The sequence below is a fragment of the Talpa occidentalis genome, unplaced genomic scaffold (assembly GCF_014898055.3).
Source record: "Talpa occidentalis isolate TD23 unplaced genomic scaffold, MPIMG_talOcc4v2.1 talOcc4.13, whole genome shotgun sequence".
Taxonomy (NCBI): Eukaryota; Metazoa; Chordata; class Mammalia; order Eulipotyphla; family Talpidae; genus Talpa; species Talpa occidentalis.
Genome location: NW_023601322.1, coordinates 53,265,513 through 53,292,813, shown reverse-complemented (window position 1 = coordinate 53,292,813; position 27,301 = coordinate 53,265,513). Strand labels below are relative to the sequence as shown.

The following is a 27,301-nucleotide window of genomic DNA, read 5'->3' as shown; positions in this document are numbered from 1 at the left end:
AAATGACACCCTTGGCATCTGTAGGGTAAGTGAATTAATCAACCTTTTTGTGCCAGTAGGCTCTATGGCTATCACCTGTGGCCTTGATTGTGATAATGCAGGAGGTGCTTGGGAGTGTGGACTCAGGGCACATGTGCCTGATTGTGGACACCTGGAATATGGGTGCGAGCATGTGCAAGTGTGCACAACTGAGCCTAGAGGCTAGGGCTATAAGGATGGTATCACTCAAAGATGGGGGATGGCTACAAGAAGACAAGCAGTTTGGATGCAGAAGAGGTGAGACCACAAGACAAGGTGCAAGAGAGAACACCAGAGAGCTCAGGGCTGAGAGGCTGGGTTGCTTGCCTGCCTGCCTCCTTGCATGCCAGCCTCCCTGCCTAGTGTGCCTGTGTATCTGGTTGCCTGATAGAGCATTAAAGCCTGAAAAATCCACCAAGGGTTCTGGGACTCTCCTTGATCTGTCTGCTGGAATGGATAGTAAACCTGCCCTGTGCTTGCTGACATAACGTCCAAAAATAAATATTGATGGAAAACTGCTTTTTGATCCCATTACATTATATTGTTTCAGTCTTTTATTTATTTTTTTTAAAGATTATTTATTTATACAAGCACTGGGTTCAGCCAGAAGTGCGGGAGGGTGAGAGAATTCACCAGAGCCAGAGCAGGGAACAGAACAGGCAGACTCATGAAATACCCTGCTGAGGGGAGCAGCAGGCGTGGCAGGAGAGGTCTGTGCGCCATGTGGGACCCTTGCAGGCGGCAGGGTATCGAACCTGCATTGCAGAGGCTGTGGGCAGCTTCTCAGCCCAGCGCTCAACCACTGCGCCACCAGGGGAGGCCCTGTTTCAGTCTTTTAAATGACTCATTAATGCTGTGTCATATGCAAAGGGTTCTTGTTTCCATATTTTAAAGACAAGAAAAACCAAGGATAGATAATATAATCAAGGTTATACACATTAAATGAGTATGTGCCTGGATCGCAACAATCAGGATACCTGATTTTCTGTGCAATTCAGGTTTTGATGGACTTGGTATGTATAAGTCTCACCAAGTGTTGATTCTTAAGTTTCCATGTAGTTTCTCATTTTCTATTTCCATAAGGCATTTCACTTCTCTCTATGCCAACTTTCAGAAATAACCTCATGTAAATTGATTGAAAAGACAATACAGCTGACCCCGTACAGTGCAAGATTTAGAAATGCCCCCTCACCCCATGGTAAAAAAAAAAAAAATCATTATATCACTTCTAACTCCCACCAAAGTCTTCCCTTGGTATTCATGGGGATTAGTTTTAGGATTGTTCTACGAACACCAAAATCCACAGATGCTCATGTCCCTTACAGTCAGTCCTCCTTATCTGTGGGTTTTGTATCTGTGAACTCAACCCACAGATGTCCGTGGCCAGTTAAATATGTGCTACAGTACCCACGGATATAGAATGCCAATTGTGCTAACTGGAAAAAGCCCATCTATAAGTGAACTTCAGGAGTTCAAAACTGTGTTATTCAAGGGTTAACTGTACAATACAAATAGTAAGCATAAGAAAGCTAGAATGGCAATATTAATATCAAATATAAAAGACTATCAACAGAGACAAAAAGGAACATTTCACTATGATGAAAGGGAATTAATTAAGAGGACACAATAATCACAAGGTGTACATGAAATATCAAAATACATATGGCAAAAAGTAGAATTGAAGGCAGAAATAGATAATTTTCAGGCTGATCAACGACTTGGTCAGGGGTCAGCAATTTTTTTTTTTCTATAAAAGACCAAATAGCACATATTATAAGCTTTGTGGGTCATACAATTTGTCACCACTATTTAACTATGCTTTGGTAGCACAAAGGCAGCCCGAGATGACAGTGAAAAAAATATCTGGCCCAGCTGTATGCCGACAAAACTTTGTAAGATGTCAGTGGAATATACTTAGCCTACAAACTGGTCTATCAATTCCTGCACTAATAAAAAAAAAAAACACAGGAAAGGCATAAAAGATCTGAAAATAGGGGCTTCCCTGGTGGCAAAAGGGTTTAAGATGCAGCACTATGAAGCTGTCCACAGCCACTGCAGCATGAGTTCGATCCCCAGTCAGGGAGGTGACCCACATGGCTAGCAGACCTCTCCTGTCTCACCCGCTGCTCCCCTCAGCAGTGTATTTCAGTCTGCCTGTTCTGTTCCCAACTGTGTCTCTGGTGAATCCTCTCACCTCCAACACCTCTGGCCTGCATCCCAGCTCTTGTATGCATAAATAAATAAATCTTTTAAAATAAAAGATCTGAAAATACTATCACCTACCAGGACTTAACAACACCACAACACACATTCTTCTCTAGTGGATATGACTAGATTACAAGATAGGTCATAAAATAAATGGCAATTAATTTTAAGATTGAAATCAAAGTACTTTGCCTTATGACAAGAATTAAATACTGATATATTAAAATGACTTGGAAAGTACCAAATATTTTTAAATTAAATGAAAATAAGAACGAATATCAAAAAAGATATCGTGAGGGAAAATAGAGGATATGTGAAATGAGTAATAATAATAATAATAATAAAAATGAAAATACTTCAAAATTTTGGGATACAGCAAAAGCAATGTTTGGAGGGGTGTCTATAGCTTTAAATGCTTTTATTAGTAAAAAAGATATGAAACAATAATGTCAGTTAAGATATCAAAAAACAAGAGCAAACAAAATCCAAATTAAGTGAATGGAGGGAAATAATAAAGATAAGAACCCAAATCAATGAAAGAAAAATATACAGAAAATCATAAAGAGAAAAGCTGGTTATTTGACAATAAAAGTAAATCTGATAAACCTATAGCTACTAATCAAGAAGAAAAGAGAAAAGGTACAAATTATCAATAATAAGAACAAAAGAGAAAATACCACACAGATCCCACAAACACTGTAAAGATAATAAAGAATATTAGGAACAATATTGTGGGATAAATTTGACAATTTAGATAAAAATGGGCAAATTTCTCTAAAGACTATGAATGCAAGAAAAAGTAGAAAAATCAAAGAACTCTAAACCAATTATATTATTTGAATATGTAATTAAATCTCTCTTTCTCCCTCTCTCACGCACACACACATACACACACCACACACACACATCCCTGGATAACTTCTCTAATAAATTCTCATCAAATATTTAAGGAAGAGATAATATCAACCATACACAAATTATTTCAGAAACTAGAGAAGAAACCATTTTCTCATTCATTTTTAGGAAACCAAACCAGTTAAGATATACCATAGAAAGGAAAATGATAGGCCAATATCTCTCATGAAACTGGAAGTAATAACTCTCAACAAGATTTTATCAAGTAGTCCCAGCTGTTTATCTTTGCCTTCACTATCACTGCTTTGGGTGATGTGTCTGTAAAGATGTCTTTGAGGTGCATATCATGTATTGTTTTGCCTACACTTCCTTCTATATATTTTATGGTTTCCGGTCTTATGTCTAGTTCTTTAATCCATTTTGAGTTGGTTTTTGTGCATGATGTGAGGTAGTAGTCAAGTTTCATTCTTTTGCATGTAGTGACCTAGTTTTCCCAGCACCATTTATTGAACAAACTTTCTTGGCTCCAGAGCATATTCTTTGCTCCTTTGTCAAAGATTAGTTAACCATAAATCTGTGGGTTTATTTCTGGGTTTTCTATTCAGTTCCATTGATCCGTGTATCTGTTCTTGTTCCAATACCATGCAGTTTTTATTATAATGGCTTTGTAGTATAGTTTGAAGTCTGGGACGGTGATGCCTCCATTCCCTTCTTTTTTTTTTTTTTTCAGGAGGGTTTTGGCTATTTGGGGTTTTTGGTGGCTCCATATGAATTTTATCAATATTTGTTCTATTTCTTTGAAGAATGACACTGAAATTTTTATTGGAATAGCACTGATTCTGTAGTTTGCTTTTGGTAGGATGGCCATTTTGATAATGTTAATTCTTCTGATCCATGAGCAGGGGATGCTTTTCCATTTCTTTGTGTCTTCTTCTCTTTCTTTTAACAGTGTTTTATAGTTTTCTTTGTATAGGCCCTTTACTTCTTTTGTTAGGTTTATTACCAAGTATTTGATTTTTTTGTTTCAATAATAAAAGGGATACTTTTCTTGATTTCTTCTTCTTCAGATTTATTATTTGTGTATAGGAAGATTAAAGAGCTTCTGCACAGCAAAAGAGACAATAACAAAAACAAAGAGAAATCCCACAGACTGGGAGAAAATTTTTGCACACAACACTAATGATAAAGGACTGATCACAAAAATCTACAAGGAGCTGCTGAGACTCCACAAAAACAAAGAAAATAATCCAGTCAATAAATGGGCAGAAGAGCTAAAAAGAAACTTCTCCAAAGAGGAAATGCAGGTGGCCAACAGGCATATGAAAAAATGTTCAACATCACATGTAATCAGGGAAATGCAAATCAAAACTATAGTGAGATACCATCTTACACCAGTGAGAATGACTCATAATAAAAAAACTAGCAACCACAAATGCTTGCGAGGTTGTGGAGAAAAAAGGGCTCTCCTGCACTGTTGGTGGGAGTGCAAACTGGTCCAACCACTGTGGAGAGCTGTGTGGAGATTTCTGGACCTACTAAACATAGAGCTTCCATATGATCCAGCAATTCCACTCCTAGGTATTTACCCAAAGGACACAGAAACATCCATTCCAAAGAACACCTGCACCCCTATGTTTATAGCAGCAATGTTTACAATAGCTAAGCTTTGGAAACAACCCAAATGCCCAAAAATAGATGACTGGATCAAGAAGATGTGGTACATATATACCATGGAATATTACTCAGCATTCAAAAAAGATAAACACATGCAATTTGCAGCAACATGGATGGCACTGGAAGGGATCATGCTCAGCGAAATAAGCCAAAAAGAAAAAGAAAAATACCGGATGGTCTCACTCATAGCAGGAATCTAGAAAACTTAAATAAGGGACCAGGAAAACGAATAACTATAAGAAAGTGAAAATCAAAATCAACAAAAAACTACGAACCAGAGACACTTTTAGGGGGGCGGGGGTGGGAGGGGAGGGATTGGGGTCAGAATGGGGGGGGGCTGCAATTGTATGGGGAATATAAAAATAAAATTTATAAAAAAAAAAAAAATTCATATGGAAGGAAAAGGGACCTAAAGTCAAAACATCTTTAAAAAAAGGAAAAGATTAGAGGACTGTATTACTGTTGGGCAAGCAGACCAGGCCAGGCTCACTGTTGATTGGGAAGACAGATAAAGAGTCTGGAACCCTTGGTAGGATTTTACAGGCCTTTAATGCTCTCTCAGGGAACCAGGCACACAACACACCAGGTAGGGAGGCTGGCATGTAAGGAGGCAGGTGAGGGCTGGGCAAGGGGTCTGGGAGGGAGGCAGGCCACTGAGCCTCCCAACTCCCCGAGAATCTTTGTGCCCTTTCTCTGGCGTTCTCCCTCTCAGTCTCCTGTTGTCTTGTGGTCTCGCCTCAGAGTGGTACTCCCCACAATGCTGCAGCTGCTGCCTTTATCTCTCTCCTAAGGCAAAGTGTGAGCATTTACACATGTGAATGCCCCTGCTCTTTGGGCTCAAGTGTCTGTAATGACAGGTGCAAGAACCCTGTGCTCATGCTCCAAGTGCTTTTTGCATAGGTAGCTGGTGGCAGCTGTAAAGGCTAGTAGCAGGAGGGCAGGAAAAAGCCTAATAACTTCATTTACCCTAAAATTACCTAATTCAAAAATTCTTAGAAAGGCATATTAGTCAAGAGAGAGTGTGGTATTACTGAAGGGATAGATATATAGTTCAGTGACAGATCAGAATGTCCCTATACAGACCCACACTTACGTGGCCCACTGACTTTCAACAAAGGTGCCATGATATTTCAATGGGGGGTGTGGGAAATGGTCTTTTCACCAAATGATGGTGCAATAATTGCATCTTGATGAAAAAAAGGGATCTTGACTTGTATATCATGACACACACACACATGCACATACAAATAAATTGAGAGGGATCAGAGAACTAAACATAAGAGCTACAATTATTGGAGCGCTGCAAGATGGTGGAAAAATGAAGATGTCAAGCTTGCATCTTCCACAAATCTACAATCAAATTATAATAAATATAGACAGCCACCCCAGGAGGGCCACTGGATAGGGATGTGCATGAAGAGAGACAGCACAGTAGAGACGGGAAGAAAAAACTGAAATTTAACTGCTTGGAGCATCACCAGGGCATTGCAACCCAAGGGAATGCTGCCATTTGGAGCCACTCTGTTCTTGCTGACTGAAGAGCTCACACCCCCATGGAGGACTCAGAATGCAGGTCTATGCTAGAGAGGGGTTCACATAGTTGTATTCAGGACAGAGGATGCTACTTCTGGAGAACTATAGCAGCAGGGGTACAGAGACCCCCATGATAGAACTCTGGAATAATAGCTCAATGACTACAAAGGCAGACACTGTGCTCTTGGATAGCAACTAGGCACCCAGAGTGGAGAATAAAACATCCCATACCCTTAAAGAGGAGAACTTGAAGACATGGACAGTTTAAGTTGCTGCTGATGAGGGGGGGCTGAGTAAAGTAGTGATTGTGGGCTTTAGCATATGACTCCATACATGAACAGCCAGAGCCTGAACCAATAGAGAAGGCTAACATTAGATTACCTACACATCCATGTAGAAACGGCTCTCTCCATAGGTGCTGCTGGTGGTTAGCTAAACACCTACCTCATCCCTACTTGGGGCCAAATCCCATCTAACAACCATACACTCCCATTAACCAGAATTCAAAGCATCCAGGGCCTGTCAACAGAAGTAAGTACCTCAGGGAGCAAGCCCTTGTGTGACTCTGTCCCAAAAATAGCCTCTCCTAGTGCCAACCACTGAGAGATTATTGAGAGAGTTTTACAGGGGAGGCAGTCTTTAGTGGAAGGCAAACCTTGAGAAATACATATTCTTTCAGTCACCTGTAGTCAGAAGTGGAATAGTAGTGCAAACAAACAATTCCCAGATCCTGCCGCATGTAGGGTTGCCCTTTTTTCTTTTACTGTTATTCAGTCCTTATTGTTGGGTTTCAACAGTTTTATTATAATGTATCTTGGAACGTGTCTTTTAGGTATTTGTTTGGAACTCTGGCCTCTTCGATCACAATGTTGAGTTTCTTTCCCAGGTTGGTTAGTTCTTCACAATTATTACTTTGCATAATATTTCTGTATGTTTTTATTTCTCTTCTTCAAGGATATAGATGTTATTTATGATGTTATAAATGATATAGATGACATAGATGTTATTTCTTTTTAGGGTATTCCAAAGGGCTCTTACATTATTATCATTTTTAAATTAATTTTTCACTATGTTCTTGTAGTTGTGTGTTCTCTGACATGCTTTCCAGATCATTAATATCTCTCCATTATTATTTCTCCATTACTTCTAAAGTTCTAATCATAACTTCCTCATATTTTCTCAGTCTTTATTCTGCTCCTGTTTATATCTTTTTGTTGTTGTTGTTCAATGAGCATTGTTGTAACCGTTATCTTTAACTTCTCTTCAGGCATATTTCACTGTTCTGCTGGATTGACATTCCTCTCAGTGTTTTCTTTTTTTTTTTTTTTTTTTGCATTTATGGTATATTCTTTTGTTTCTTCAATCTTACTTTTTATGGCTTGTAATAAGGGATAGACCATCACACCTGTTGACATGATCAAGAGAGCTAGTACTGGCAAGGGGTAGAAAGGAACCTGGCAGTAGGGCACCAAAGGATCACTTCCAGTGTAGGTCAAGGAGCCAAGCTTCCTACTATACTGTGGGTACCAGAGCTGTATTGTGGGGTTCCACAGTGTCTCTTCCTTTAGGCCAGCTCCCTAGTCTACATCTCAGTCTTCTATAGTCTTGTGTCAGCTTCTAAATGTAGACTATATTAAGGATGAGGAGACTGAAAATGTGCAACACTAAAACAAGAGCAAGATCAAACCATTCTATAAGTCCCAAGTATAGACCATTACATACAAACCTCTGAGTACCCTCCAAAAAAATCTACAGAAGTAGCACATAAGATAATGGAAATGAATCCATAACAAAACATAAAAGAAAAGTTTCAAAAAATATAAAGACAAATTATAAAAATACACAACAAAATGGCAATAAGTACATATATTTCAATAATTACCTTAAATGTAAATACTCTACCAATTAAAAGGTAGAGTGGCTAGATGTGTAACAAAACAATGTCCAACTTCTGGCTGTTTACAGGAAACTCATCTTACTGCTAAAGACAAACACAGGCTTAAAAGGGCGGGGAGACCATCTTATAGTAAATCGTAATTTAAAAAAGGGGCAGATTACCTATATTTATAACATAAAATAGGCTTTCAATTAAAAAAAGGTAGTAAGTGACATAAATGGACATTAAGTGATGATTAAAGGTTTAATTCAAGGGATACAATTAAAGTCCTAATATCTAACGCTTATAAATATGCACCAAATGATGGAGCATCAAGATATATAAAACAAATACTAATAGAATTAAAAAGAGGTATCAACAACAACAAAATAGTAATAGGGGGCTTTTAATACTCCAACTACAGCATTGGATGGATCAACAAGACAGGAACAAATAGGGAAACTGGTAGCCTTAAAAGATAAACTAGATCAGGGCCTGGTGGCGCAGTGGTTGAGCACTGGGCTGCAAAGCTGCCTGCAGCCTCTGCAGCACCGGTTTGATCCCTGCCTGCTGGTGAGGGTCCTACATGGCTCACAGACCTCTCCTGCCACGCCCGCTGCTCCCCTCAGCAGTGTATTTCGTCAGTCTGCCTGTTCTGTTCCCCTCTCTGACTCTGGTAAATCCTCTCACCCTCCCACACTTCTGACTACCTAGTGCTTGTATAAATAAATAAATAAATAAATCTTTAAAAAAAAAAAAAGATAAACTAGATCAGATGGGTTCAACAGACACCTACAGAACATTTCCACCACAAAGCAGGAACATATATATTTTTCTCAAGTGCCATGGAATAGATCACATATTGTGACACAACTGTCAACAAACTTAGAAAGATTGAAATAATAGGAAATGTGCTTTCTGAGCATAAATCCATAAAACTAGAAATAACTATAAAAAATGTTAAAACCTCAAACACCCAAAATTAAATCACACGTTGCTCAATAACCACTGGGTTAAAGAGGAGGTTAAACTAAATGAAAATATGGCTATAACTTAATAACTTATGGAATACAACAAAAGTGAGTTTTAAGAGGGAAATTTACTGCATACAGGTCTATAATAAGGAGCAAGAAAAATTCAATAAATGATTTAACATTATATCTAGTGCAACTTTAAAAATAACAAAAACCAAAGTTAACAGAAGGAATGAATAATAAAATTTCAAGCAGAAATAAAAAGGAATAGAAATCAAAAGATCAATTAAACTAAGAGTTGGTACTTTTAGAAGCCTTTATCTAGTCTCACAAAGAAATGGCAAAAACAATAAAATTAGAAATGAAATAGGAAGAATCATAACAGATTGCTGTGAACAACTATATGCTAACAAGTTTAACGATCTTACAGAAATGGGCACATATTTAGAATTGCACGGTTTACGATGAATGTAACAGAAATAAACAGAAAATTTGACACAGGCTGGTCACAATTATAGAATTTGAAACAGTAATCAGAAATCTTCCTTAAAAAAGCCCAGGATCAGGTGACAATACAGGTGAATTTTATTAAATCTTTAATGAAAAACTTATGACCATTTTACTTAAATTATTCCCCAAAATCCATGTCAAGGGAGTACTTCCTAAAATATTCTATAACACATTATCCAAACACCAAACCCAGATAAAGACATCAGAGAAAATGAAAATTAAAGCTTAATAACTTTGGTAAATATTAATGCAAAAATTCTCAACAAAACATTAGCAAATCAAATTCAACAATAAATTACAAGTATCATACCTCATAAAAGTGGAATTTATTGCAAAGATCCAAGAATGCCTTAATATATGCAAATAAACTAATGTAATACATCACATCAATGAAAGAAAGTTTAAAAATCATGATCACATCAATAGAAGCAGAGAAAAGATTTGATAAGATTCAACACCCATTCATAATTAAAAAACAAGTCTTAACAAGTTGGGAATACAAGAACCTACTTAGCATAATAAAGGCCACATATCAAAGGCCTACAGCCAATGTTATACTTAATAGTGAAAAACTGAAAGCCTTCCACTTTAAGATTGGGAACAAAGCAAGGATGTCCACTGTTATTACTGCTGTGTAATTAATATTAAAGATTTTTGCTAGAACAATGAGAAAACAGGAAATGAAACAATCTAATTGGAAAAGAAGCGATGCTATCATTATTTACATTGATATGATATTCAATATTTGATATTCCCTATATAGAAAACCTTAAAGATTTCACAATAAAGCTATTGGAAACATAAATGAATATAGTAAAGTATGTTACAAAAGTAATATACAAAAATCTGTTGCATTTTTATATACAAATAAACAAAGAGAAGAAAAAGAAAAAGCATTACATTCACAATTGCATTAAAAATTAAATACATAGGAATTAACTGAAGAGGTGAAGGATTTAAACAGCAAAAACTGTAAAACACTATATTAATAGCTACAGAACAATATGGGGAGCATTAATATAATCAAAATGACTATTTTACAATATGTATATAGATTCAGTGTAATCACCATTATATTTTTCAAAGAAATAGAACAAAATATTAAAAATTATAGAGGACAAAGACTCCAAAGAGCTAAGCAATTCTGAGAAAAAAAAATGGAGACATCATATTACCTGATTTTAAAGTATACTGTAAAGCAACAGTATTTGAAACAATATGGTCCTAAAATAAAAATCAACATATGAATCAATGGAACAAAATTGAAATCCCTGAAAAATATCCATACTATATCTATATACCTAATTTATGACAACGAAGCCATAGCCATACACTATAGAAAGGAGAGTCTCTTTAACAATGATGCTGAGAAAACTGAATGACCACATGTGGAAGAAATAAGTTGGAGCATGCTAACTTCATGCACAAAGATAAATTCAAAATGAATCATAGACAAAATATAAAATCTGCAGCAATAAAATACAGAGAAGAAAGCATTGGCGCTATGTTTCATGACATCAATGGTAGAGAGATGTCTATGGGAATGCTACCTCTGTGGCAAAGGAAATAAAGGCAAAAGTAAACAATTTGGACCACTTCACACTAGAAAACTTTCACACAATGAAAGAAAATATTAGCAGTTTAAAAACACATCCCACTAAATAGGAAAAGATATTTACATTACACAACTAGAGAGTCAAGTATCTGAGATGTACAAAGAACTCATTCAATTTAACACAACAAAAAAAGGAACCCAATTAGAAAACAGCCAGTGGATAGACAACTTTCCAAAGCACATATACAGAAGATCAACAGATATGAGTAAATGCTCACCATCAGTTTTAATAAGGGAAATGCAAACTAAAACCACAATATCATTTCACAAAAAGAGCTCTAATAACAAGTGCTAGTCCTATACACAGAGGAATCCCAAAACATTGCTAGTAGGAATATAATTTGAAAGCAGCTATTTTGGAAAGTGTTCTGACCTTACCTTAAAAAAACTAAAAATGGACATACCACATAACCCACAATCCCACTTTCAGGTATTTATCTGAAGAACATGAAGCTATTAACTGAAAAATTATACTTTCCACAATGTTTATTGCCACATTTCTTATAATAGCTAGAATTCAAAAGCAACTTGAATGCTCATAGATCGAGGATTGGATAAAGATGTGGCATGTATACAAAGGAATATTGTTTGCTGTAAGGAAAGATGAAATATTATATTTACAGTAAAATGGACGGTACTTGAAGGGATTATGCAGAGTGTAGTAAGTCAGAAAGATAAAGACAAATATTGAACCATTTCTCATACATGAGTATATCAATTAATCACCTAATGTCAAATACATATCACATTTCTGTGACTAAAAAATTTTGAATGCAATGTTTTATTTTTTTTTCACATATCTATGGACTATTTTGTTTATATTTTATTAATGACTTTGATCTATATTAGTTACAAATACTAATCTATCTCTTATTTTATTCTATACATTCATCATCTAAGTTGCCTTTATAAAACACACTTGGATATGTATATTTTATGAAATAAATTAGGTGTGATCAAATTCACACCAACTGAGTGAAATTTTCTAAATTGTCCTTTATTCCTTAAAAGTACAAAGAAAAAAACGGGGAAGGTGAGAACTGTTTAAAAATCAGTGAAGTTTGCAATGACAAGAAATTTGAAAGAATTTTAAGTGTGAATGGTATTTCTTTAATATAAGGAATAAGCAAAGGCTGCCTACTATTTAACATTTTACTAAATGCCTCTACCAGTGATATAAGAAATAAATACAGAGGAAATATTTTTATTTAATAAAAGAATAAAATTCCCCAGGGATAAAAATGAATTAAATATTACACAGATAGTAAAGGAAGAGCCCAAATTGTCTTCATTTCTTATGTTGGTTATTAAAGTTGGCTAAAATTATTAAACTTACGGAAGAAAGCAGGAAAAAAAATCTTTGTGTCATTAGGTTATGTAAAGATTTTTTTCAAAGGGGCACACAATCCACATACTATATAAGAGAAAATTATAAAATGGATTTCATAAAAAGTTAAAACTTTGTTCTTTAGAATACAATGAAGGAAACAAAAATCAAGGCACAGTTAGGAGAGAATATTTGTAAAATATGTATATCTGACATAAGTAAATACATAGTATACATATATTTCTAATAAATCAGTAAGAAAGCAAAGAACCCAATTAAAAATGTAGGTGTAACAATGGAATATTATTCAGCAATCAAAAAAGATAAGCTCATGCCATTCACAGCAACGTGGATGGAGCTAGAAGGAATTATGCTCAGTGAAATAAGTCAGAAGGAAAAAGGAAAATATCGGGTGGTTTCACTTATAACAGGAATATAGGGGAACCGAATAAGACATCAGTATAAAAAATAATAACAGTACAAAACATAACAAAGTAAAAACAGACAACTACAAACCAGAGACATACTGCAGGGGAGGAGGAGAGAGAGGGATCAGAGGGCGGGAGGAAGAAGCACAGGGGACTGTGGTGATGGTCATGGGTGCCTTGGGGAAGGAAATTCGATGGGGACTCAATCCAAGGGGGTGGGGGAAGCAAATATTGTCTAAAAAATTTAAAAAATGATAAATGTTAAAATAAAAAAAATAAAATTGTAGGTATAGATGTAACAGACTTTAAAAGACATTTCACACACAAGTAAACACAAAAATCATCAATGAGCACAAAGAGATGCTCAAATTCAGAAATGCTATATCATAGAGGAAATTCATACAAAACAATGAGATGTTGTCACCAAATGACTAGCTGTAAAAACCACTGGCAATATCAAGTGTCGGCAAGAGTGAGGAGTAGCTGGAACTCTTTTCCATTGTTGGTCGAATACAAAATGAGTCAGCCACTTTGAAAAACAAAGTATGGCATTATCTTTTATGTTAAATAAATACTTACCATATGACTTGTCAGTCAATTATTTGGCATTTGCTAAAAAGAAATGAAAATCTATGTCTATACTAAAAGGAGCATTATTCAAAACAGTCCCAAACGGCAAACAATTCAAATGTCCATCAACTGATGCATAAAAAAAATTGTTAAATACTGATACATACCACCACATGGGTAAATCTCAAAAACACTACACTAAATGAAAAGAAGTCAAACTAATGAACAATATAATGTAAGCTTCTATTTATATTATGGATTAGAAAGGCGGGGGGGGGGAGTGACAGCAGATCAAAAGTGGCAGGGCAGGGCAGGTGCTTGAGCACAAAGGTAAATCAAAGATACATGTGTTCACTGACACAGAAAAACATACTGCTCAGTCAGTGACAGTTTGGCATAGCCAATAGCTGTGGAAATAACCCGTTGGGGTCCTCCAGAGTATTATAGTGGAATGGTTGGCTTCTTGAGTTCTCATCTCAGGCCTCTCTGTCCTCAGAGTCAACTTACATACAACTAAAAGGAATTTAGTTACATAACACATTATGTTAAAGACAGAATCTCAGAAATCCCTTTAATTCCCAAAGTGAACAATATTAACCTACTGAGGTTAATATTTTTTAAAATGGGTGGATGGATGCCTATCGATTCATCCACCCATTCATCCACCTCACTATTTTTAAAAACCCAGCAGGTTAGGCACCCCCCCACCTCACCCCTTACTGAGATAAATGCCTAGAATTCAGCTTCCCTAGGGTCCCACCTAGCCTGGCAGTCCCTCCTGCCACTGGGATAGCTAGGGCTCAGACTCCACCCTGAGCTGAGGATACCCCCTTAGTATTTTTTGCAATTGTTCAAGAAAGATTATGAAGCTTTCTAGTTCTCTTTCTTGAAGTTTTCCTGTTCAAAGGTATGCTTCTCCAAGATCCAAAGGAATATAAACAACCCTCATTTATTTAGGTTAAAAATAGAAATTATATTCCTCTTTACTAAATAAAAAGGCAAGGTTCTGTATGAAGGGTGATTTAACTATGAGTCGCACTAAACATTTAATCAGCTTTCTTTTCTTTTTTTCCCTGTGCTTATTTATTTATTTAATAATAATCTGTTATTTATATATATTTTACATCATTGTTCATTTTAAACCAGCTTTCTAACAAAATTTGACATATGTGAAGCATCACCAAGAAGCAAGCCCCAAACCAAGCATACCTAGCGTGTACAATGAGTTAACTACAATCTGATTGAAAGTGTGATCTGCTCATGTGGAGCTACATTAAAGAAAACGAGAATTATGGGGAAGTGCAAATAAGAACTGCCTTGAAATAATCTGTAAAGAAGGCAAGAAATATAAGTCTTCTAGGAATTTCAGACAGAAAGGAAAAGGAAATGGCTGATTCCAACAGTCCACAGGAAGCACAAGGAGGAAGGCGGTTTAGAGAGTGCAGAGCTACACCTGAAGTTATTATGGGGAATTTAACAGAAATACAAATAGAAGTGCTTCTTGGCCTATTCATATTTAATGCACTTTAAAATTGCACCTTGGACCTCCCTGGTGGCACAAGGGGTTAAGCGCCACACTGTGAAGCAAACCTCAGCCTCTGCAGCATGAGTTCGATCCCCGGCCGGCCAGAGAGAAACCGAAATGGTGCGCAGACCTCTCCTGTCTCACCCGCTGCTCCCCTCAGCAGTGTATTTCAGTCAGCCTGCCTGTTCTGTTCCCCACTCTGTTTCTGGTGAATTCTCTCACCCCCCGCCTGTACCCCAGCTCTAGTATGCATAAATAAATAAATCTTTAGAAAAAAATTAAAATTGCATCTTAAATTATTGCATTTTATACAGTTTTCACTGCATCACTCCATTTCACCTTTTGTTGAGTAAGAAGAGAGCTGTGTAAGTTTCCTCAAACTTTTACAGTTCCATGAAACACACATTATGTTCAAGAGAAACTCTCAGAAATCCCTTTAATTCCCAAAGTGAACGATATTAACCCATTGAGGTCAATAATTTTTTAAATACCTAGCTATTGGTTCATCCACCCATCCATGCTCCCATCTATAGTCATAGACATTTTTATATACCTCTGCTATATAAATTCAGATATATGAAATAATACTTTCTGGTAAGGATTGGTACATAATACATTAATAAAATTAATATTTTTACTAAGACCTGATATTTGAAGTCAAATTCTTGCTGGCATGGTAAAAAGTGTTCTGGCTTATGTATGAATAAATGAAAATTGAAATCATGAATTAAATGTAAATCCTTAGTTCTGTTTTTCTTCATCCTTAAACTCTTTCTCCTTAAGATGCTCTACATTCCAAGATTTACTAATTTCAATATTATGTTCTTAATTCATTTTTCTTACTTTAAAAGTAATGAGGAGTTTAATAGTTGAATGTATGACAACAGTTGGAGACCAGATATGTATCAAAGTGAATGGATGGTCTGACAAATAAATTGCAGAAGCAAAAGTCTCTCTAGCTGTATATTAAAATACACAAGTTTAATGAGCTAGAGGACCTCTGCTTAATTTTAAACTTGAGCCTATATATAGAATGATGGATACTATCAGGGGCAGGGACATTATAATATCTGTCTTGTTCACTTGCTTACACTTTATCCCTGACACATAGTAGATACTCAGAAAATATAATAGATGAATTAGTGGGAAACGCTGGATGAATTAACAGTTGTTCTTAAACAACTCATGGTAAATGCCATTTATGGCAAAATGAAGCTCGTTTCTGTTTTACAGAGCTTCATTGCTTTCTAGTCAGCAAACTTGACAATGAGTCTCTGAGCTCCTTGCTGAGGGTTCCTCCTTGCTCAGGATAACATCACTGGCACCTGACTTTGGTATCCAGAGGACTAAGGGCCCAGAGCTGAATGTGTCATTACATAGAAGGAACACAAGGAGCAAATAGGGCTTCTGCCTTAGGTGTGAGGAATCCAAAATATGTTACAGGTGCTACTGCTATTAAAATTATTTTGCTGATATTTTAATTTTAATGCTTAGGTTTAACATTGCAATATTAAAACTGTTTATACTCTTTTCTGCCAAGTCTGATGACTGCTGACTCTTCTCCACTTATGTATAAAACCACAACAAGGCAATAAACCTCAAAATATTAGGAGTGACAACAGACTAGTTCCTAAGGTCATTTGGTTGAATGGATAGCTTCATTCCTTAGACAAATGCCCTTACTCCAATGTTATCCTTTCACACTTGTTTAGGAAATACAGAAAATAGAAACTAATTGTGCCACTATTTCTTTATTTCCCAACTACATAGTTTATGGAATAATAAGCTGACCTAACCTGATCTGAACTCAGATCACCAAACCATAGTAACTGACAGATCTATTTTATAATCATTAATTTAATGCCATATAATTTAATGCCATATTTAGTTCACACAGAATACTACAACAGGAGTTTCAGTCCCAAATTTGAGTTATAGTCATTTATTTCTTAGAGGGAGGAATAAAATGTAATCCCAGAGTCATCTGTTTTGCTACCATCCTATCACTCTCTAACATTTGAATTAAAAAGTATGAGCTCTCCCATCCCATGTACTAGAGGAAGTTCACATCATCCTCAAGATTTAACAACCCCCAGGCATTTATGTCTTTAGGGTATGACTGACTCTTTCCATTAAGAAAGCCTTGACTCCCCTACCCAAGCCCCCATCTCCCACCTGTTCCCTTTCCTCAGTACCACTGTCCAGCACTGCACGTGGTCCTCATCCTTTATTCTCCAAGTAATACCATGGAAACACAAGCCTCTACATTAGGCCAAATTAGAGGCCTACTTGGCGGGGGCGGTGTCAGAGTTAACAACACAGTTCATTCAGCACAGCAAAAACACAAAAATCCTCCATGCAACCCAACTAGAAGGGAATTAATTGGCCACTCTCCTCCTCAGATGCCAACCTCCTTTATGTATAGTGTCCTTCCCCCAAGGGCCCTTTTCCATTTTCCCCATCATCCTGAGCATCTATCTGACTGTCAGTATCATTCTCACTTTCTCTAAGGAGAGTCAGTTCTTCGTTCTTCCTGTATTGTCAAAATACGACCACAGCTGAGAAGTGAAAGCTTTCACCTTTCATACGCAGGAAGCAGACAGGTTTTAGCTCAAAGAGTCGATCTTTGATTACCAAGAATTTTGTGTCTGATTTCAAATCACAGCCAGTCAAAATAACCTTTTTTCCTTCCCACTGATATTGTAATCACAAAGTGTGACTGTTCAGCTGTAAGAATGATTCCTCAGGTAGGATACTGCAGTGCCAGAAAGGCACAGAGCTGGTTCTCTATGATCCAAGCAGATGGGTAAAGGAGAGTCCTGGAGCCCTTGGTGGCTTTTTCAGGTTTTTATTGAGCTTTTACATGTAGTGCAGCAACCAAGTACATGTCAGGCAGGGGTACCGGTGGGCCGGGAGGCTGGCAGGCCTCCCAGCCCCCTACGAATCATCACTCTTTTTTTTGTTTTTAAAGATTTATTTATTTATTTATACAAGCACTGGGTATAGTCAGAAGCACGGGAGGGTGAGAGAATTCACCAGAGACAGAGCAGGTAGCAGAACAGGCAGACAGACGGAGGACACTGCTGAGGGGAGCAGTAGGCGCAGCAGGAGAGGTCTGCGTGCCATGTGGGACCCTTGCCAGTGGCCAGGGATCGAACCAGCACTGCAGAGGCTGCGGGCAGCTTCGCAGCCCAGCACTCAACCGCTATGCCACCGGGGAGGCCCGAATCTTCACTCTTTACTGGGCTCTCTCATGCCTGCCCTTTCCTCTACTCTGGCCATTGCCTCTCTGGGCTGTGCCCTAGGATTGCTGGGCAGTACACAGGCTGCTTTTGGCCACCAAGGCCCACGGACCATGCCTTGATCTTCATCTCCTGGGGTGTACAAACATTACCATCCACCCCCAGGATCTCCAAAAACATAACATCAACCTGGCAAGTTTCCTCTGCCTTCTGGCAGCATGTCAGTCCAAGTCCATCAGTTTTTTCCTTGTGTCAGCACTGGGTGAGCTCTGAATTGTGGTCCTCTTTTTTCTATTCTGCTGCCTCAGGGGTCGTGGGCTGGTCCTCACAGGCTGTCTCCTGTTCCACTCGAGGTCTCGTCCTAAAGCTCCCAGACCTTGTCCACTTCCTGTGATCCTGCAGCATCTGTAGCTCTTCCCGCAGCTCCTGGACTTCTGTCACCACGTTTGCTGCCATGGTGCCTCCAGCATTGTCATGGTTCATGGTCTGCTACTCCTCAGTCCCTCCAGTCTTTGGAGGGTTCCATACCCGTCTGCATCAAATCATCCTTCTGACTACACCAACTGTAGTGCCTGAAAAAGCCACTGAGGGCTCCAGGGCCCTCCTTTACTTGTCTGCCCATCATAAAGATCCTGCTTTGTGCCCTTCCTGGCACTACAGATACTCATACTAAGTGTTTATGTTGAAGGAAAACCAACCACAACACCAGATCCTGTAACTGTGCTGCCCTTTTCCAGATGCTTTGCAGTGGACCAGGCCTAAGGCAGCACAGAATGGTCAGGAGGTGAAATTAATGAGATTTTAGTGTTAAGCAGCTTAACTCTATTCTAAATCCAAACTCTTAGCCTGGAAACATTTTCAATGAAGCTCCATTTTCAATGAAGCTTCACCCCAGGCCATATGACTATACATATGGGACATCTGTTTGTGTCACTCACCAAATACTGTGTCCTAGATAACACTTCTTATGCGCAGGACTTTATTCATCCCAACACAATGGTAAACTTCCAGAGAGCAAGACTTATCGTTCTCCCTCAGGCTCCTCCTGGCTCTGTAGAATCCCATGCAATATTACACATGAGGCCAAACTGTAATAAGATCACACTTTTCACAGAGGGGAATGAGAGCTCTGACAGGCCAACACAGTGCTGTGGGCTTCATGCCACATGAGCCAGTGGACTTGATCTGCCTGTCTCTCTCTTATGGATTATGTAGAGATTTTTTATGGGTCCATTTACTTATACTGTAGATGTGGCTAGAACTTTCATTCATTGCCAGAATATTTTTGGAATTGTGCTAGGACACTTTGCCCAAGGACATTAAACACTGTTAGAATGCACGTTCTTATCTAGAAACATATTGAATATTCCATAATCCAAGATTGTTTGTTTTTTCTTGGGGGGGAGATGTCTTCCTTTCTCTTGTTCCTTTTAAAGTCTATAGCTACACACTACATTTCAGCATAGGTATATTGCCTTTTATGTTTATTGCAGCAGCTTGGCGATTCCACAAATTATCCTTCAAGGAATCTAGAGATACATGACTAGAATCACAGATAGGGGTAAATTTCATTCTTTTGACTTAAATGTGAACTTTATGATCATGCAATTTTTTTCTCTATAATTTGGAATCTAATAGCACAGTTGAGGATGAGACTCACTCTAAAATATCACTTAGTCACTTTAAATTATTTGAGATATTTTAAAGTAGAAAGTTTCCCACTGAAATGATAAGCATATCACTTTCATAAAAGAAAACTACCCAAGAATGACAGTGTTTCAAATTGGAATCTCTTCCACCTCTGTGGGATGGTGCCACAGTATGCATCTAAAGAAAATTAACCACATAAAACACAATGCAATATAAGATGCAATGTGTGTGGACAATATATGCAGGCTAAGTATAAGTTAATCACATCAGAAAATTGTGCTAACCACACACATATATTCAAATATCCTGCCAGTATTCACAACAATATTCTCTATTTATCTGAAGATTAAATTTCTCTCTCAGTGTTTTTTCACACTGGAAGGGCAGGAAACTCAATTCCTGTCTCTTGGCTTGTCCAAACTGAATATGAAAACACACTTCACAAAACAACTTGACAGATTCTATCATGAAAGCATGTCTTATTTACTTGTGCCTCATGGTCTTAACTCTGCAGCAGTTAAGTTCCCCACGGGGCTTTCTAAAAGTCCTACACAGCCACAGCCTGCCTCTGAGGCTGCCATCTCAAATGCATCTTATCATCTGCAAGATGTGGATCACCTCTTTTTTAAAGGAACCAACTTTCTAGGTAGCTTGTAGTAACCCCCTCCCATTCGTATCCTCAAAGTCCATCCTTATAATGCCTTTCTGGGGAACCATTCTACTTGAAACATGGGAAAAACAAACCAATCTCCCCAGCTGCTAGACCTTCCAGAAAGGCCACTACTGTTCCATATGCCAGGCCCCTGGAGAGTCAGGGCTGCCCAGGAAGGCAAGTCCCAGTCTGTTCTAAGCCAAAAACAGACAGTGCTATATTTGGTCAGGTTCTCACTACACATCATCAATTTCTGTGTTTGCTAAACAAGGGCTTTTAAGTAGCTAATACCATTTTGACTTTCCATCTGGCCCCTCTGTCCCTTTTGCCCTTTTGTGTAGGGTATTTTGAAGCAAGAACTATCATGGCCAAGGGTACAGCCCTGGTGCCTCAAAGTGTGGTCCAGCAAAATAAAGTGGAAAGAGGGTACAGAGCACTGGTGCACGCAGGAGGAGAGGGAGCATATGCTGTTGGAGTGGCAGGAAATGAGTCTAGCCCCAGGTCTGACTCTGCAAAGTTCACAGCAGGCCTTCCAGACTTGGGCAAGTCCCCTGATGCTCCCAAGGGTCTGATTTGTTCACCTGACCTGCCGCTCTAAACTAGGCAGGACTGAGCATGCTGTTCTGCTACCACTGCTCCTTCTATGTGCCTTTTTTTCTCTCTCCATCTAAACTTTCTCTCCTGCCTTTTCCATTGTAGCCATACTGGCAGTCACATATTTGGCAGGGGGAGGAGAGAGAATAAGGTCAGACACCAGAAAGAGACTACAGGCTGGAAAGAAGGTCACATTTGGTCAACCCGGAAATAGGTCTTTGGATGGTTTGGAAGAAAGGTGGGAAGAAGAATGAGGCCTTCATGAGGCCCAGTTCTGGGCACAGCCCAATCTCATAAAGGTGAGCCTGTAGAGGCCACATGACTTCTTCCCCCAGCCTCCAGCCTGCAGGCCTCCTGCATATGAAAGGCACAGCATTTGCCGTATTCACAGACACATTCATAAGCCAAATGACAACCCTGTCAGTGATATTAGACATCTTCCATTCATTGTTTTCTATGGCTGATCTATAAAGGTTGTCACAAAATATCTGGAATTGGCACTTTTTGAGCACCATTAAATTAGCTTATTTGGCTTTGTCTCAGAGCTGAGTAAGGTCACTACCATCTAACTTACTGATGTCTTATGAAGGCAGGCCCTGAATTACATCACAAAGGCCACTGTTCTTGGTTCTACCAGAGTCCAACTCTAGTCAGCAGGACCTTAAGACTTGCTTCTCTTTGCCAAGGCTACTGTAAATGACAGTATGTTTTTCCTTATGCATTGCAAACCTTAACAATAACTTGCACTACACAACCCATTCAGATTAACTTTTACTTTAATGAGACAGTTGGTAATATAAAAAGGAAAGAGAATGCTGGAAGAAAAAAAAGGAAAAACTAGGATGAAGTAACCATTAAAAAAAGTAAGACAGAAATGGTGGTTAATGTTAAAGACAACTAAGAAAATTTTGCCTGTTATTTGTAAAAATATGACTTAATTGCAAGTGATCTCAGAATACAGAAAATGCATAAGATTTTTTTGCTTCCATACTTTTAGCTTTATTGTTGTAGCTAACTACATTCATTTCCCCTCTCACAGACACATCCCTTTTCCTCTTTTCACACATATAAACCTGTTCAGAGTACATGATATGTTTTCCAGTATTATGAAATTTCCTTCCACACACTACGATATATCCCAGGTCATTGGGAGAGCTTCACCCGCCACATGCAGATCAAAGAGTCACAACAGACTCGTTGACAAGAGGGGCAATAGGTTCCTACAGAGATTCTGAAAGCTTCAGAGGAGCCATTCATGTAAATTAGGAAGGGAAATGAACATGCACAGAGAATACATTTTATACATTTCTGATGGGAGTATTTGCTTATAATAGCACCATAAAAAATTCCCACAGGAAATTAGCCCTCTTCCCCAAAATAAAATAATATACCCAAGTTGGAATAGAGTCCACAGGATTTCAAGCATGTTTTAAAAATCACTTCAAAATTGAACTGAAATGGAAAAAGCTGCTCAAAATCTGTAACACAGAAAAACACATGAATATATACATAAGAGGGGGTAAGTTATCCTCTAGTTCTATGAGAAGGTGGGAGCACAGAGGTGTTTCAGGACCTTGTAAAAACACCACTGTGGTTATAATTGTGGCTTCAGGGTCATGGTGTTCATTCCCTGGACAACTAATGTGAGTATAATATAGAAAATCCCTGTGCCTACGTAGAAAAATTTCCCAAATGTGATTCCAGATCAGGCAAATGGCAGGGTGCTACTCATAGGAGGCTGCAGTACTTAGGAGCCAGGATCCCAGGTGTCCCAGGGAAGGGCAGTTGGCAGGGCAGAATGGACTTGCTTGTGGGCATACTGGAATATCCCCAGGATGCAACCATATTATAGAGCACCAAGTAAAATGAAGTCAAATTAACACAAATTTCTAGGTATCTGTCCACAGTTACTTTCCAAAGTTACTCTCTGAGAATTTCTCCCAAGTACTGGTGATCACTTGGACTCTGCCATGCTCTCCCCAATGCTCCTGGGCTCTTCCTATTGCCCAAATACTTGGTGGCCAGAATACAGGAAGAAAGCTTGCCAGTTTCTCCTTTAGAGTGGTCCCAGAAATACTTTCATTTACAGGAGCACCACTGTCCCAGAACCTGGTCTCAGTTAAAATGGAGTTCCGGTCCCCACCCTGTGGGGGTCTCTGGCTCTCCTCCAATAACAGATGGCATGGCTGCACCCAGTGCAACAAAAAAGGCCTGGTGCCCCTTTTGAAGGATTATCCCTGAATCAGGAGTGGCCCCAAGTGGAGTTCTTCCAAAGGCAATTCATGCCAAATAAAGTAGCCTCTTGTAAGTAGGCCATCCCACCAGACTTCGAGATCCTCTCAGACACAATGTAAAGTTGAAATGGCCTTATGCATTCCATTAACTTTCAGTGGTGTTGGTAAAATTTCTGCACAACCAATCAAGTTTATATAGGAAAAACCATTTTCCTAGGGATCCTGACAGGTTAGTATATGGGTTGTCCAGGATTAACAGGATTCAGAGGTAGATCTATGGTCTGAAAGGAAGACTTCACATTTTTAAACATAAGATTTGAATGATAGACTGAAAGCATGTGGGGACTAATGCTAACTGAACACTTATTGTATTCTAGGTGGCTTGCTACATTCTTCATTCTTCTAACAAAACAAAGTTGAAATTACCATTTCTTTTATTGATGGGAACACGAAATTCTTGGATGTTAACTCATTTGCTGAAAGTCACAAAAATAATAAGCAGAGAATCAAAATGCAGGTCTTCTAACACTCAAACCACTCTCTCCCCATCATAAAACATGATTTTTCCAAATGAATTTAGTTCAGTTACCTGAGTGCTAGAAGACAAGTGCATCTGTGCCTGCTTGTGAGTATGCACTCATGCAAAAGCACAAGTACACTCAAAAACCAAGCAGAGGGATTGTGATTAAGTTCTTTTAATGCTTCAGTACAATGAGGAGAAGCAGGTTTTATTTTTTGAAATACTATTAACGTTGAATATTAAAACAAAACCAATTAAGCAGTGAACATACTGATTATAGTAGCCCTTCACTCATTCACTACTGAATATGGGATGCCAGCACTGTTATTCACTGGACCCATGAAGAGGTCTGACACTGAACACCACCCCTGGGGGATATGCATCATCCTCAGAAACTTCTTCATTGTAATGGTACTATCTTTCCTGATTTGGCTCAAAGACTATAAGTTCTACTTGATCCACATCATCAGTTTCTTCTATTTTCTTCCTCTCAGAAAGTCATTATCAGGAGATTTTACCTTAAATTCAATGATTAGGCAATCTTTTCCATATGGTGTATGATAGAATGGTATGTCTTCATTTAGTAGACACTTGATATCTCCATGCCTGATAATCTGACCTGGATGAAAGGTGATTAGTGATTACTATGGTTAGGTTGTCAAGGGTAGATACTAGCTTTTGGAGGCCACACAATGTTTCAACCCGTTGTATGTCCACACACATGAAAAGATCTAGTTTTACAGCATGTTTTACACCTAGTTTTACACCTAGTTTTTACAGCATGTCCTTGTGATCTAACACAATGACAATATCTGGCTACAGTGATGGTTCTTGGTCTCCTTCACTATGGAATGTTATATTGTGGCCAACTTTCATGACCTTAGCAATATGAACATCTAGAATCCTTTCTCTTAAACTATCTTACTTCCACTGCAGTTTTCATGTCTATCTTTAGATTAGATTATTAATTAGTCCTAAAGGGACTAATTAGTCATGCAGGCAAAACGAATTTTGCTCAGCCATTCCAGGTCCTATCTGATGAATTCTTGTTTGCATTCCAATACCTTGGCAATTGGGACAGCAGTATGCTGCTCCTTTCCTACCACTTCCTTTTTAACCTTCACATTTGTCACAAATAACATTTTTTTTTAGAACTAGCTTTCTTGTTGCACCACTATATAAATATTTTTAGATTATTAAAAGTTGATGTACAACATTTTTACATCTCCTTTCTCTCTGCATCCTTTCCCTTCTCAAAAAAAAAAATATATTAAAGATGTCCATGGGGTGCCAAAAACACCACCTGCTCCACCTTCTTTCATGGCTTGTCCTTTGTCATGAAGTACCCTTTCTTTGCATCAGAGAATACTTTATAAGCTTAAAAAAGCTGCTTTAATTTCTGTTCTTCATTATCGGTGTTACACTTCAAGGTCAGATTCATGTAAGCCTTTTTCAATTCTTTCAGGGTGGCATTGGGTTTGACCCCAAAAATATCATAATAAGTGGCTTTGTTCACCATTTTCTACAGCCAGTGAGCAGGCCAAGGCAGGTATGAGGGAGCAGGAAGGAGCGTGTTGCTTGTTGCTGTGCATACCTCAGGCAGCCACTGCTCCTCAGACTCTCACCAAGAATTCTGGAAAGTTCCCAGGATAAGTAGTTTTAACTAGGGCAGTCTTAATTTAGAACTGGGGTAGGATGGATAGTGACACAAGCCAATTTAATTGGCACTTTTATCCTCTTTAAGATGAAGAAGATCAAGTCACACTTAAAGCTTTAGAGGCCGAGAATAAAATCATGGGCTTAGTTCTGACCTGGAGAAAAATGCAGGGCTTCAACAAAACAGTTCCTGCATTAAGTAACATCTACTTTGGTGGGAGCTATAATACATACAGTTCATTTCACATGCTCTGACTCTCATGGCTTTTGCTGGAAAGTAGATTTTGAAGTAAAGATAGGGTGTGAGTTGAGAATTAGTGAATAAATGGGTATTGCTTTAAACTACTGAGCTTTTGAAGTAGTTTGTTACACATATTACTGAGGTACTAGACAATGGTACATATAGTAATGTTAGGGGGAAAAGGATGTCCTAAAGCTAATTCCATACAGGCTTTGTGGACTCCACCCCCACCCCAGGCCAAAGCCAAAGACACTGGGAACTCCAAATCCCATCATCACCAAAGGGAAGGTGGCTGGGACCTGAGGGTGGGGTTAAGCAGCCAGGTTGGTATAAAGCCAGACATGTGGGCTTTGGAGGGGGTCCCCCATTTTGGCTCTCCACCAGCTCACAGCGTCTGGCCAGCTCTGAGAGTGCATTTGGGTTTCCAGGTCGGCGGATTGGGTAGGACACATTAAAGACTTTATTTCCCTATTTTCTCCCTGAGTTGTACATTTTCCTTATTTCCTTTTCCCTTGTAAATAAACCTTTTATTAACCTTTTGTGTATGCCTGTAGTGGAGTATTAATAAGTCCCTTTTAAGTGCGCAGGTGAGGACCCACAGCCAGGTAACCCGTTCAATATCAGGGCTGCCCTATAACAGTAACTTTATTTTTAGTAATAAAAAAAGTAATGGCCTTCCTCAAGCTCTACTGGCAGATAACAGAATAACAACTCAACTTATTTTTTGTTCTAAAAACCCCAGATAAAAAGATATGCCTCTATTTAGCTATTTCAATTTTTTAAGCATAAAGAAACTGCCTATTATTTTTCTTTAGAAAATAAAATACATGTGAAGCCTGGTTGCCACACTAGCCAGAACCTAGCCGTGAGGAGCTCTGTGGTGAGCTCCCAAGTGGTCCATGCCCACAGCCTCATGCCAGCCCCAAACACCATGACAATTGGAACCCAGACAGGAAGAGTTACTAAAGAGATCCTAGTAACACCCCAGACTCCACAATGCCAGAGATGCTATACCCAATAACTGGTAAATGCCCAGAACAGTGGGAGAGGAGGACCCAGAGAGAACCAAAGCCCAACTACAGCAGAGGAAATCTAAAGAAAACAGAGGGGGGAAGGAAAAATACAAATACCCAAGGACGTCCTCATGGGAACAACACCACAGAGAGAAAACAAATCCCCAAAACCCAATTACAAAGACATAGAAGAAGTTTTTTTCCTATCAGATACAGAATTCAAAACTGCCATAATTAAGAAAATGAAATAATTGAAACAGTACAAGGAAAACCCAGTTCAGAGATGTGCAAGAAAGCTTAGAAAAGCAAGTGAACTATGGGGTGGGGGGGCGGGGGAGGGAGTGGAGGGAGGGGCAGGGAGAGGAAGAACTAGAGTCAAAATAAGGGGA

General features: G+C 38.5%; 1 protein-coding gene and 1 pseudogene across 6 annotated transcripts in view; both read right to left on the bottom strand.

The window, feature by feature from the left end:
- LDLRAD4 (low density lipoprotein receptor class A domain containing 4) overlaps positions 1-27,301 on the bottom strand; it is a 589,432-nt gene that overhangs the window by 169,474 nt on the left and 392,657 nt on the right. The gene's annotated exons all lie outside the window — the stretch shown is intronic.
- On the bottom strand, positions 22,708-26,021 carry LOC129145606 (dnaJ homolog subfamily A member 1-like; annotated as a pseudogene).